This window comes from Leptodactylus fuscus, chromosome 6 (assembly GCF_031893055.1).
Source record: "Leptodactylus fuscus isolate aLepFus1 chromosome 6, aLepFus1.hap2, whole genome shotgun sequence".
In the NCBI taxonomy this organism is placed as follows: Eukaryota; Metazoa; Chordata; class Amphibia; order Anura; family Leptodactylidae; genus Leptodactylus; species Leptodactylus fuscus.
Window position 1 is genome coordinate 126,342,944 of NC_134270.1, and position 12,541 is coordinate 126,355,484.

The following is a 12,541-nucleotide window of genomic DNA, read 5'->3' on the forward strand; positions in this document are numbered from 1 at the left end:
CAAGTGTTTTTCAAACAACACCGGGGCAGACAGAATTAAAGGGATTCTATCATTTAAACACTTTTTTTTTTAGTTGACGCGTCGGAATAGCTTTAAGAAAGGCTATTCGTCTCCTACCTTTATAAGTTGTCTCCGGCCTGCCGTTCGGTGAAAAATTATTTTTTTGTCAGTATACAAATGAGTTCTCTCGCAGCACTGGGGGCGGGCCTCATCGCTCAAACAGCACTGGGGGGCGTCCCCAATGCTGCAAGAGAACTCTCTCCAGCGACGCCTCTTCATCTTCTTCCGGCTGGGGTCAGACTTGTGCGTCTGCGCTGTCGGTTCTGCCATTGGGACCCACGCAGAGCCGAGTGCACAGGCCGGAGTGCATGCGCAGTACGCTCCTGTGCACACAAGTCACACAAGTCTGACACCAGCTGGAAGAAGAAGATGAAGAGGCAGTTGCTGAAGAAGATGGAGGCGTCGCTGGAGAGAGTTCTCTCACAGAATTGGGGGCACCCCCCAGTACTGCAAGAGAACTCATTTGCATACCGACAAAAACCGGATTTTTCACCGAACAGCGGGCCAGAGACGACTTATAAAGGTAGGAGATGAATAGCCTTTCTTAAAGGGGCTCTATCACTGGGAAAAGTCATTTTTATCTAAACACATGCTTGCATAGGCTTTAGAAATGCTATTCCACACTTACCTTTTGTATGTAGATTGCTTCAGTGGTGTCTGAATAAGTCCGTTTTAATTCACATGCTAATGAGCCTCCAGCCAGCTCAGGAAGTTCCCAGCAGCCTCCTCTCTCCCATTATCATCTATGTGTGAGAAGCAAACAGGAAGCTGAGTCATCATCAGCCCCAGCAGCAGCCTCCCATAGAAAACAACAGAGAGAGGTGTGTACCATCTATCGTGCACTAGTCTATTAGCATATGAATATAAACGGACTTATTCAGAAACCACTGAGGCAATCTACATACAAAAGGTAGGTGTGAAATAGACTTTCTAAAGGCTATGCAAAGGTGTGATTAGTTAAAAATGACTTTTCCTAGTGATAGAGCCCCTTTAAGGCTATTCCGACGTGTCAACTACAAAAAAAAGTGTTTAAATGATAGGATCCCTTTAATGTAGGCAGGTTTGGGTAACTAAACCAAGAGTCCATAAGGATGTGACAGTAGTTTAGTGTCCCAAAAACAGGCTCCCTTTAACGTGAACTCACTTCTACTGTTTTTATCTAAGAAATAACAGAATAAACCTCAGATCCTCCAATGACCTCCTACTCCACTCCGCTTTTATCCGCTCTTCACACAACCATCTCGAAGACTTCTCCCGTGCATTCCCCATACTCTGGAACTCCTTACCAAGACACATAAGACTGATCCCCACAATCACAGGATTCAAGAAGGCCCTGAAGACTCACCTATTCAGGAAGGCCTACAACCTCCAATAACACTATCACCGCACCACCATCTGAACAGCCTCTTCCCTCATAGATTGTGGGCAGGGCCCTCTATCCCACTGTGCCAGTCGGTCATTGTTAGTATTATATTTGGTTGTATATTTTGTGTACTGTATGTAAACCCTCCAATGTAAAGCACCATGAAATGGTGCTATAAAAAAATAAAATCAACCAACCAACATAAAAGTGGAATTACACCAGTTTCCTCTATTAGAACAGCCACCCATTCATTTCACTGGAAATATTCTGACCTATATAAAGTGGACTTGTCAGCATAAATTAAGAGTTGAATGTTGCATCAAATCCACCTATGTGCCATGTCAGCCATATGTTCTTCAATTTACTTTCCCATCTTTGGCAGCTACTTGCTAATGGCACTGGCTATTTTTGAAAGGGAGAAAAAAAAAAGACATATTTAGCAAAGTAATATTGCTAACAGAAAGAGGATTCCAAGAACTGTAGGCAAAGACCGGAAGGGATCACATCTGTCTTTCCCCTTTGCAAGCCCACGTATCACATGAATAGTTCCAAAATTCTAGTCCATTTTATCTTGTTCCACAACTGTACAATATGAAACAATAGAATTCTCAGGATCTTATTGCATTATAGTGATTTATTGTTTCATACAGTAGCTCTCCGACTGTTCAGCTCACTGCATCATAGTGAGTTATGTAAGTTGCATTCACATGGCCTTAGTCTGTGCAGAAAATCCAGCCAACACATGAATCATGTTTCCTGGACGGAACAGTTGTGTGAAAGCAAGCTAAAAGTTTGCTCCATATAACCTATACGTCGGAGCAGATGCATTAATACTATCTAGAAGTACAACAGTGTAAAGCCAACCGGACATATAAGATTTTGGATGTCTGTCCAATTGATGATGGAATTCCTCTTACAAACAATGCCACCATCGAGAGCAGATTAGTTTTTTGGGGACCCAAAAGACAGAGAGCCTGCCTGCTACAAAAAGCGGTTACCCATGGACCCCATAGACTATAATGGTGTATGACTGTTTTCTACTGAAACTGTGACATGTAAATTGTCACACGATCGGATTTTAAGCCCTACTAATGCCCTTTTTTGCTTCTAGTATTTTGGTGCAAACTAAGCCAGAAACCTGGCATGTTTTCAATAGTTAATCGTTCCCTATTGAAACAGTATGAAGTTAGCTCCCTCTAGTGGTGACTGCAGGTAGTCGGTATTTTATTATTTAGAGCCTAGTCACACAACCAACTTCTGCAGCCATGGGCTGTCTGTGAATAGAATAGAGCATACTCTTATTTTTTTCACAGATAAGTCTAGTGAATCGGTTTTCATGGACGTGAATGCAACTGTGAAAAAAAAAACTGATTCTGCACAGGTCCATTAAACACACAGCTAAGGATTGGTTTGGTCATGTTAGAAAAAACACTGATCCTGGTCCAGTTTTTGCTGTTGCCTGGGTCTACTTGATCTAACTGATGTCTACTTCCTGGTGTCTCTCTACACAATGGACACCGATCGAGCCCCACTCAACCATCAGTAGCCACAGAAGGCTGTGAAGGCATCTCCAGACGCTTCCTCCGTATGTTAAGTCACCAAGAAGTAAAGATCAGCAGCATCAGAACTGGACCAGTTTTTCTGTTCTTCACACTTTTAATTATATTTTTAATTTAATGGAAAATCCCTTAAAACAATATGTTTAGTTAGAGAATTTGGAGCTAGGGAATAAAAAAAAAAAAAAAAAAAATCATCTTTGGTCAAAAGTTATATTATGAAGCTGAATAGGCTGTAACCATTGGTCATAGACAGGGACTTAAAGATTGCGAGTTATTACCTACCCTCAAGAATGGTGATAAATCCGAGAATGGTGGGGGTGCGACAGCGGAGACCTCCACTGATCATAAGAGTGGGAGTCCTAGGTCTCCTGATGTGAGCTCCACTCAAAGTTTATGGGTCTGCCAAAAATATCTGAACACAGCAGTCGGCTATCTCTCACATTTCTTAACAGTCAATTTTCCTGCATGTAAGATATAGCATCTTGTCATCAGTTACAACCTCTTAGCATGGTAGCTGGTAATAGTTACTAGCAGAAACAACAGCATAGTAAGGAGAGAGTAGACAAGACGTAAAGTACACTGAAATAGTAAGTGCGGTCATACAAGGTCAAGGATGATGCAAAGTATGGAAGAAAACAAGCAAATGGGCACAGGGGGATAGGTATTGGTTAAGTGCTGTGAAGAATCACGCTAGCAGTTCAGATACAGTGCTGGTACCTAAACAAAAACTTTCCTCAGCCATCCCTTTTTTGTGTCCTATTATCCCAAAACATTCAATATAATGATCTATTCTAAAGATAGACCATAAATATCAGATTGGTTATGTCTATCACCAACTGATACACTGATAATGGAACAGGAAGCAGATAGCGCTGTTCTCTGTGTAGTGGCCAGACTGTGTTACTGCAGCTTTGCTACCATTCAAATGAATGTGTCTGCTTCTTGCTCAAGGGAAGGAGGCGGGGGGGAGTAGTTGGACCTCCACCAATTTGATATTGATGACCACAGGGTAGATCAGCAATATTTTTTAGTCTGGAAGACCCCCAATAAAGCATACATACTTAGGAAGCTTATCTTGGGTAGTATAAAGCAAGGGGAAAAAAAAACCAGCAGCCAAAGCAAATAAAATGAAAAAGAGACGAAAACTTTATTCACTCATATGTATGGTGGCCTGATCATCGCTAATTCTCAATAGATAAGTAGACTCTGGTGTTCACCAATGATCAAGATTATTGTAGCAGAGCACTGGTTACCTAAGGACAGACGCTTGTCACCTCTTAGAGAAGCAGCTCATAGTCCGCAGACAGATTAGAGAAGAATGTGAAATTTACAAGGATCCTATTATTAGTGGAAACAATTCTGATAATACCGATATATCCAGGAGCTGCTACTTAAAGGGGTTTCATCACAAAAGACCTTAACCTGTAGATATTCTATTTAAGTGTGTCACAGGAAACTCAAATATACCCTGCTGTGTTCAACCCTGGCTTGTAGTGTTCATCAATACAATGGGCCTTTGCAAGTTATTTGTCAGTAAGTTTATCGCCTAATAGAATGCTAGCTCCTTCTGGTTCAACCATTTTAAAAAACAGCGCTACCAAAACTGCAGGACAATTACAATGGCAAACTATTAGATTCTGGTGCCTCCTTGTGGTCATAACTAGGATTGCACATGAACACTTTATCTCAAGCGACAGTACAGGTTGCACTAGTATCAGGATAGTGTTAGTTCCCTTCAACAGTAAGGCTGTGTTAACACGGAGTAACGCGCTGCTCTTTCTGACATGTAAACACGTGTCAGAGTGAGCACAGTAAAACAAAATCCCATTGACTTCAATGGGTTCAGCCTTATGTGCGCTACCCATTGAACTCAATGGGAGGCTTTTTTGCCTATTGCTTTCAATGTGATACACGCGTATCATGTGGAATAAAGACAACTTCAGGTGCTATTTGTCACAGAAAACTTGCAGTGCTGCTGACAGATTTTCTACATGGGGCCTTAGACTAGGTTCACACTACCAATATTTAATGTCTGTGGCTCTCATCCTTCACAAGATGAGAGCAGACATTAAATGACAGATTCGGACAGAGCCTCTTCCATCGAGAGTGCATCTGAAGATTTCTTCCATCATGTTTTTTTTCTACGTTTCTCACTGACATAGTTACATAGTAGATGAGGTTGGATGAAGACATCAGTCCATCAAGTCCGGCCTATAACCCTACAATCCCTACAGTGTTGATCCAGGGGAAGGCAAAAAAAACCCCATGAGGCTCATGTCAATTCCTTCCCGAATACAATCTGGCAGTCTGTATAAAAACCCTGTGTCCTTATAATTTATAGTCCATAACCTGTAACTTTGTTTTTCCTCTAGAACCTACCATTCCCAAACAATAAATGCTATTGTTTTGGTGCCTATTTATTCTCTGTACTGTCAGGAGAGCGGTTTCAGACAGGAGCAGACTAAGGGTGTAATTCTGAGCTCTGACACCGGCTGCCTCTGAATCACACCTCCTGCCTGACACTGCCCTTCTGACTTTACAGAGCTTAAATACCACATCAGGCACCAAAACTGCCTGTACTTGTTGCTCAGGAGCTGTGTGGGTGCCAAAATCAGTGGAGCAGTGCTTATTAACGGATGCTAAGAAGTTGAATCAGTGGTGAAAGGTCTTCTTTAATACTGACAAAGTGAACATAGCCTTACCTTAAAATTGTAAGGAATTGAGTTTAGAAGAAAGATCACTAAATATCATAAAATGTCAATAGAAACCTATAATCCCCACTCATATTTGTTGATCTTCCTACAGTAGTGACAAGCCACGTGACAGTCACTGCCCTTAGCCTTGGTTCACATCAGTGTTTGTACTCCCATATGGGGATTCCATTCCCCTTCCTGCATGAAAAATGCAGAGAGAAAAGCGCTGCTCTTCGCATTTTCCGCCCATAAACCACACGGACCAAATTACTGTTTATGGGGTTTACTAAGGTAAACACTTTTTAATGCAGTTTAGGTTTCCGATTGGGGATTTGCAAGCGAACCCCCCCCCCCCCCCCCCCACGGAAATCCATTTACAGATGTGTGAACCTTGCCATAGTGGTGTTAATACAATATATGTCACCATGACCATAAGATCAACAAAGACATGCAGGGACCATCAGAGCAGTGGCAGTGTATCAACAGGGGAATTAGAAGAGACATATAGGCTTCTTTTTTTTTTTTTTGGCCACTTCCTGTCTTTTAATCAAATTTCATCTAGACTCAAACAAACCACTTTAGTGGTATCCCTACAGAGGAGCTCTCATGTGGCGTTTTTCTGCCATTTTATAAACTTAGCTGAAAATGCATATGAAAAACACTTGTGTTTCAGAAATGCATGCTTTTTGAATAAAAAGAATTAAGCAAAGCAAGCAGCAAATGCGCACAATGACAAAATTAGCATTCTCTGTCTTACATTATGTGTAGCATTGTTTCTTTATGCGTTTACTAAACAATGGAAAAACTTTTACAAAATGCCTTTTGAGAACACGGCTTAGGGGGCGTTCACACTACCGTTGGTGTCCGATTGCAGTGTCCGTTGCTACTGTCCGTTCAAGATTTTAGCAACGGACACTAGCTGTGTCCGTTACAACTTCCATTCATTTCAATGGGATTTCATCTGTTGTCCGTTTGTGTCCTTAAGGGTCCGTTAACAACCATGTCAGTTTTTTCAAGCGGACAGTGAAATCACACATGCAGGATTTTTTTGTCCGTTTGAAAAAACGGACAGAAAGCGTCCGTTTTTTTTTTTTTTTTTTTTTAACATTGAGGTCTATGGGCAACGGACATATAACGGACAGTAACTGATGGCCATCAGTTACAGTCCATTATTTTCTGTCCGTTTATTTTCTGCACATGCTCAGAAAGCATAAACAGCAAAAAAGAAAAAATGGACAGTATAAAAAACGGACACTAACTGATGCTAACTGACGCTAGGTTCACACCTGCGTTCACGGTCTCCGTTCTATGGTTTCCGTCTTCTGCATGCCAGAAGACGGAAACCACAGACCGGGTCCGGCCGTGCGCGGCGGTGAGCGTTTTATGCTCTCCGCCGCGAAACCGGATTTTTTTATCCGGACACATAGTACTGCATGTCCGACTCTGTGTCCGGATTATAAAACCCAGTTTCGCGGCGGAGAGCGCAAAACGCTCACCGCCGCGCACGGCCGGACATCTCTCTCACCTATTCAAATGAATGGGTGAGAGAGACTCCTGCAGGTTTCCGTCTCCTGCTCTGTTTTAGGCAGGAAACGGAAACCTCAAGTACGGACACCTGGGCGCAGATGTGAACGAGCCCTGATACTAATGCGTCCGTTTTTTTTTTTAACTGATCCATTAAATGGATCAGTTAAGAAAACGGACACATTAACATCAGTTAGGATCAGTTAGTGTCCGTTAATGTCCGTTATGATAGGTGTCCGTTTTTTTTCTTTTAAACGGACACCTTCATAACGGACACCAACGGTAGTGTGAACGCCCCCTTAAAGGGAGAGGAAGGCAACAAAACGACGAGACTGGGTGGCAAAGATGTTCCACGGGAATGAAGTAAGCCTGAACCTAGGAGTGCCATAGAAACCATTACTGCAGTCCAATATACAATGCTATACATTAAATTGGAATGGAGAGGCAGGCGCTTACTTAGCTGATACTCAATTTAAACTCTCCCTAGCCACGCCCCTATGGCAGGGGTAGGGAACCTTGGCCCTCCAGCTGCTGTGAAACTACAACTCCCAACATGTTCCATTCACTTCCATGGGAGTTACAAGAAGAGCAGACCAAGTATGCATGCTGGGAGTTGTAGTTTTGCAACAGCTGGAGAGCCGCGGTTCCCTACCCCTGCCTTATGGCTAGGGAAAATGGGGACTTTGTGTCCTCCTTCCAGTTGACAAGTGGGGACCCCAGTGTTTGGATCCTTACCCGTTTAGCATTTTTTACCTATCCAGTCGGGTAGGTAATACATAAATTCTCATATTCATGTCACTTTTCTGGTATAATTGATAGCACAGCCTTAGGGCACTAATACATGCATTTGTTCACAGACCCCTTGACTTCAATAGGTGAATCAGGTTGGTGAAAATGGTCTCAATAGTCTAAGCCTTCCAAAATCCAGCATGCTAAATAGGCCCTTAGAGGAGCTTTCCTGATTCTGTCTGGCCAGGTCGGTCAGCCATCTATGAAAAAACGAGCCAGAGTTGAGCTGTGGAAAATGAGAAGAGGAGTTGGTGTTGGCTTGGCCTACAGACTCTACAGCTCTGCTTATATGGCTGCTGGCCCCCGATAATAAGAATGTCTAACACGTGTATAAGAGCCAGTAACCTACAGTACACCCCTGCCGCTGCCATAGAACTGTACACACGGGGTCATACAATTGTAGTAATGTTGGGTCTTCTCTATACCGTTTGCATTGGGCCATGTAAACGCCTCCGCAGTGTTCGCAGCAATGAAACAAGACTATAAGGCCTCATTCTCACATTTCAATTCAAGTTTTTGGGTCTATGAAAAACAGATGCCACGGGTGTTGTCCTTATTTTTCACTGACCCATAGACTTACATCATTGATGTGAACCATGAGCATGTGGAAATACATGGAGAGCTGGACTTATTTTTATTCTTTACAGACCCATGGTTCGTGAAAAGAAAAACGATGAATGAAAATGAAATGTAGATGTATGAATAAGCCCTAACAATTATCTCAGGACGCCTATACACGGGAGGAGCAAATAAGTTGATCAATGAAAACTGCATGGGGGAGGGGTAACCAATAATATGATCAGTTCTCACCCATACAGGCCCCCCATTTACATGAGGCCTCTACTATCAATGACTGATGAAGAGATGCAATTGAAGGCGGCTCATGCCTTTACAAGATTTTCACCAGGTGGTCTGACAAGACTTAGGTTGTAATCTAAATACAATGACAAGACCCTATAGAATAATAATAGGGGAGGACAATGGGGCTGAAGACACAAGTCTGAGGGGGTAACATGTGCTAATGTTAGTAACTTGCTAAACTAATTTAAACAAAAATCGACACCCAGACGTCTCATGGAAAGGACACGCATGGCACATGGAAATAAAAAAAAAAACCCCGCATATACAACATCTATTTCTTTAGTCTGCAAAAACAGATAGTTAAACAAACAGGCCTTAAAAACAGTCCTGAGAACTATTTCATGGCTGAGGCCCCACATTGCCAAGTCAGTGGGGGGAAAAAAGCAATTTACAGTTCTGGCAAAGTGAATGGGGCTATTTAATGTTATCTACACATGGTGGGGAGGGGGAACCTGAAAAAATGCAGAAGTGAATGTTTTTGAAATGCAGTATCTTCCATTGGAGATTTCTCATAGAAAACACCAAAAACCACAGAACTCTCTCTGCCACTTTCAGTTTTAAAAGGAGAGACCCCATTAATGATAGATAGATAGATAGATAGATAGATAGATAGATAGATAGATAGATAGATAGATAGATAGATAGATAGATAGATAAAAGGTTTCACTGGTCAAGGTCTACCTGTGAATCTACTTAATACCTGTGAATGTGCTCTTGTTTACCGATGACATCATCACATTACATGACAATATAAAGGCTCCACCAGATCCCTATAAATACTGAACTCAGCCCAGCAGCAACATTACTTCTGTGGATAGCAAAGACAAGATTTAAGGTAAGGAAGTGATGGGACATGGGGAAATTAAACTGTACACTTTATATTTTGCGACTTTTTGATGCCAGAATTCTGCTTTAAAAATTTTTTTTAATGGATCGCTTCACAAATTTGCGTGTCACCCTTGCAGAGGGGCCCATGCTAATCTTCTATGTATTGTTCCAGTTTTAGTATATGTGCTGCTGAAGTGAGTTTGCACTGATCAAGTTTTGTGACCTATCAAATTTAATTATTAATATGCAAGTCCTGGAGTCCTGCAAGTCCTTTTTTTGTTGCAGATTTTGTTGATTTTTTTTTTTTTTTTTAAACGGGATCCTATCTTTAAATTTTATTTTTTTTTCTAACTAACACGTCGAAAAAGCCTTAAGAAAGGCTATTCTACCTTTTGTTGTCTTCTCGCGCCGCCGTGCGAAAGAACTCATTTACATACCGAGAAAAACTGAATTTCTTGCGAACGGCAGCACGGGGAAGACAACAAAAGGTAGGAGAAGATTAGCCTTTTTTAAGGCTATTCTGACGTCTTAAAAAAAGTTTTAAAGATACAATCCCTTTGAGGCAAAACCAAGAACGGCTATAAAAGGAATGGGAAATATATAGGAAACTCTTATACGTCTCCCTTCTGCTCAATCCACTACTGGCTTTAGCTCACAAAACCGCAAAAAAAAAAAAAAAGCGCCTGCATTTCCACAAGATGGGTCTTAAAGGGAACCTGTTAGGTCAATTCGGTAGAATAAACCATGCACAGGCCATTATAGAACAAGGGTTTAGTGACCCAACCAGCCTTATTGAAACAGTTTCTGCTAATGCGATAAGAGACATTTAAACCTTTTTACTTACCTAGTACACCTAGCTTGTGACCCAGAGTACAGCGACTGGATGAGCTTAGAGGTTTATTATTTTTATTGTGGGTACTGATAATGTTACAATAGGGCTATTTGGGAGACTAAAACACCATTCCATAAGGATCTGTGCGTGGTTTAGTATCCCAATCATCTTGATAAGTTCCCTTTAATCTGACATAATGCGGGCCGCCTGCAGCCACCATGATGGGAACTTGCTGACAGCTAATTTACTAAAGGTGTTTTGTGGGCTAAAAATATTAATAACCCATCCTAAACATAGGACATCAATATGAGATGAGTGGGGGTCTTACAGCAGTACCCTCACTGATAGGCTGCTGTCCAGCTTTTTAAATGTATGGCCTGATATCTGATGGACGTCTGATACTGTACACAGAGCCAGAAGAAAATGGCTCAGTGCCCTGTGTAGTAGGTGGCCACAACACAGAGGTTTTACCACAGTCCTAACATATCCTATATCTGTAAGATAAGTTTAAGGGTTTGATAACTAGGGGTCCCCACTGTTCATAAGAACAGTATCAGACTTTTGAAAGGGCTTATTTACATGGCCATATTGGCCAAAAGGCAGGGTTTCTGACCTGTGACTCAAGTGTTTCAGAACTACAATCTACATCAAGCCAAGACTGCTGCAGGCAATGCTCTGTCTTATAAGAAAGATCCCTGTTCTTTACCATGAAACATTTCATAATTCTGATATCACTATTGTTTACTTCAGATACAAATAAACCAGGTCAGAGAAAATGAATTCTCCCCAAGTCAGAGGAATTGGAGAAGAGGGAACGTCACCATCCCACATCCAAGAGAGAAACAGTCCACCAGAAAACGCGATACCACCGCAAGAAAACCTGCAAAGCACAAGTTTGTCAGCCTCGCCGAATACCTGGAGCCCTCAAATTTACATTTTTTCTTATGGGGCACATGGATACTACGAATACCGACGACTCAGATCTCTTAATCAACGGAATTCGGCATCTTATTACAACATAAAACCTGCCTACACCCCAAGTTGTCTCAGATTTAAACCTATTCCTAAACGGAGTTCATAGAACCGCTCTGTATATCCTGAGAAGAACATACAGGTAGGTGATAAATACTGGGTAAATCTAGGCCTCAGAGTTTAGTGGAGGTCCAATACCAGAGACTCCCATCAATCTCCTCTATGACCAAGGAAACTGATATGCATAGCAACAGTAGGGTTAATTCCTAAAAAAAAAAAATAAATAAATAAATTTCATAGTAAAGGTGAAAGGTAAGGCTACAGGTCAGACAGGTTAAGTCAGTATTTTGCATTAGTATTTTTATGCTAAATCTAGGAGTGGAATCTTATCTGAGAAAAGTTATCATGGAAAGATTTCTGCCACTTCTGGTTGTAACTTCTAAATACTGACGCAAATTACTGACCGTGTGAAAGGGGCTTACAAGTAACTAAGCTTACAAAGAGCACCTGATGCTCTGAAGGACATGAATAACATGGACAGGCCATTCATTTTCTAATATCTATGAATAGGTCGTCAATATTAGATGTGCAATGGTCCAAACACCTGGGACCCCCCCACTGATCATCTGTCAGGGACAATATGGCTCCTGGTAATGTTCACATGCAAAGAGCCAGACTGCTTACTCATCCTATTGAAGTCTATGAAACCACTGCCAGAATTAAAGCTAGTGCTACACTTTGTATGGGATGATCTGCATGGGTCCTGGGTGCTGTACCCTTATAGATCTAATAGTTCTAAAGAAAGTCGATAACCCCTTCAATAGAAACTGTGAAATACTTCATTTCACCAGCGGTGGTATTGAAAATGAATGAACAATTGTTTCTATGACCTAACCTTCACACTGCAAAGATTATAGGAAATTGCTGTAGGCCTGAGCAGTCAGGCACCCAGATATCAGCTTCTTATAACGTGACGTACCCATATGCACTAGGTCTAAACCTGAGCTTCTCCACTAACAGGTACCTTACAGAAGTAATTCCAAGAGATATCAATGTTCTA

The 12,541-nt window shown here is 41.7% G+C and overlaps 1 pseudogene; it reads right to left on the reverse strand.

Annotated features, from left to right (window-relative positions):
* Positions 1–9,763: 9,763 nt before the first annotated feature.
* LOC142211037 (U6 spliceosomal RNA) lies at positions 9,764–9,883 on the reverse strand (annotated as a pseudogene).
* Between the last annotated feature and the right edge of the window lie 2,658 nt (positions 9,884–12,541).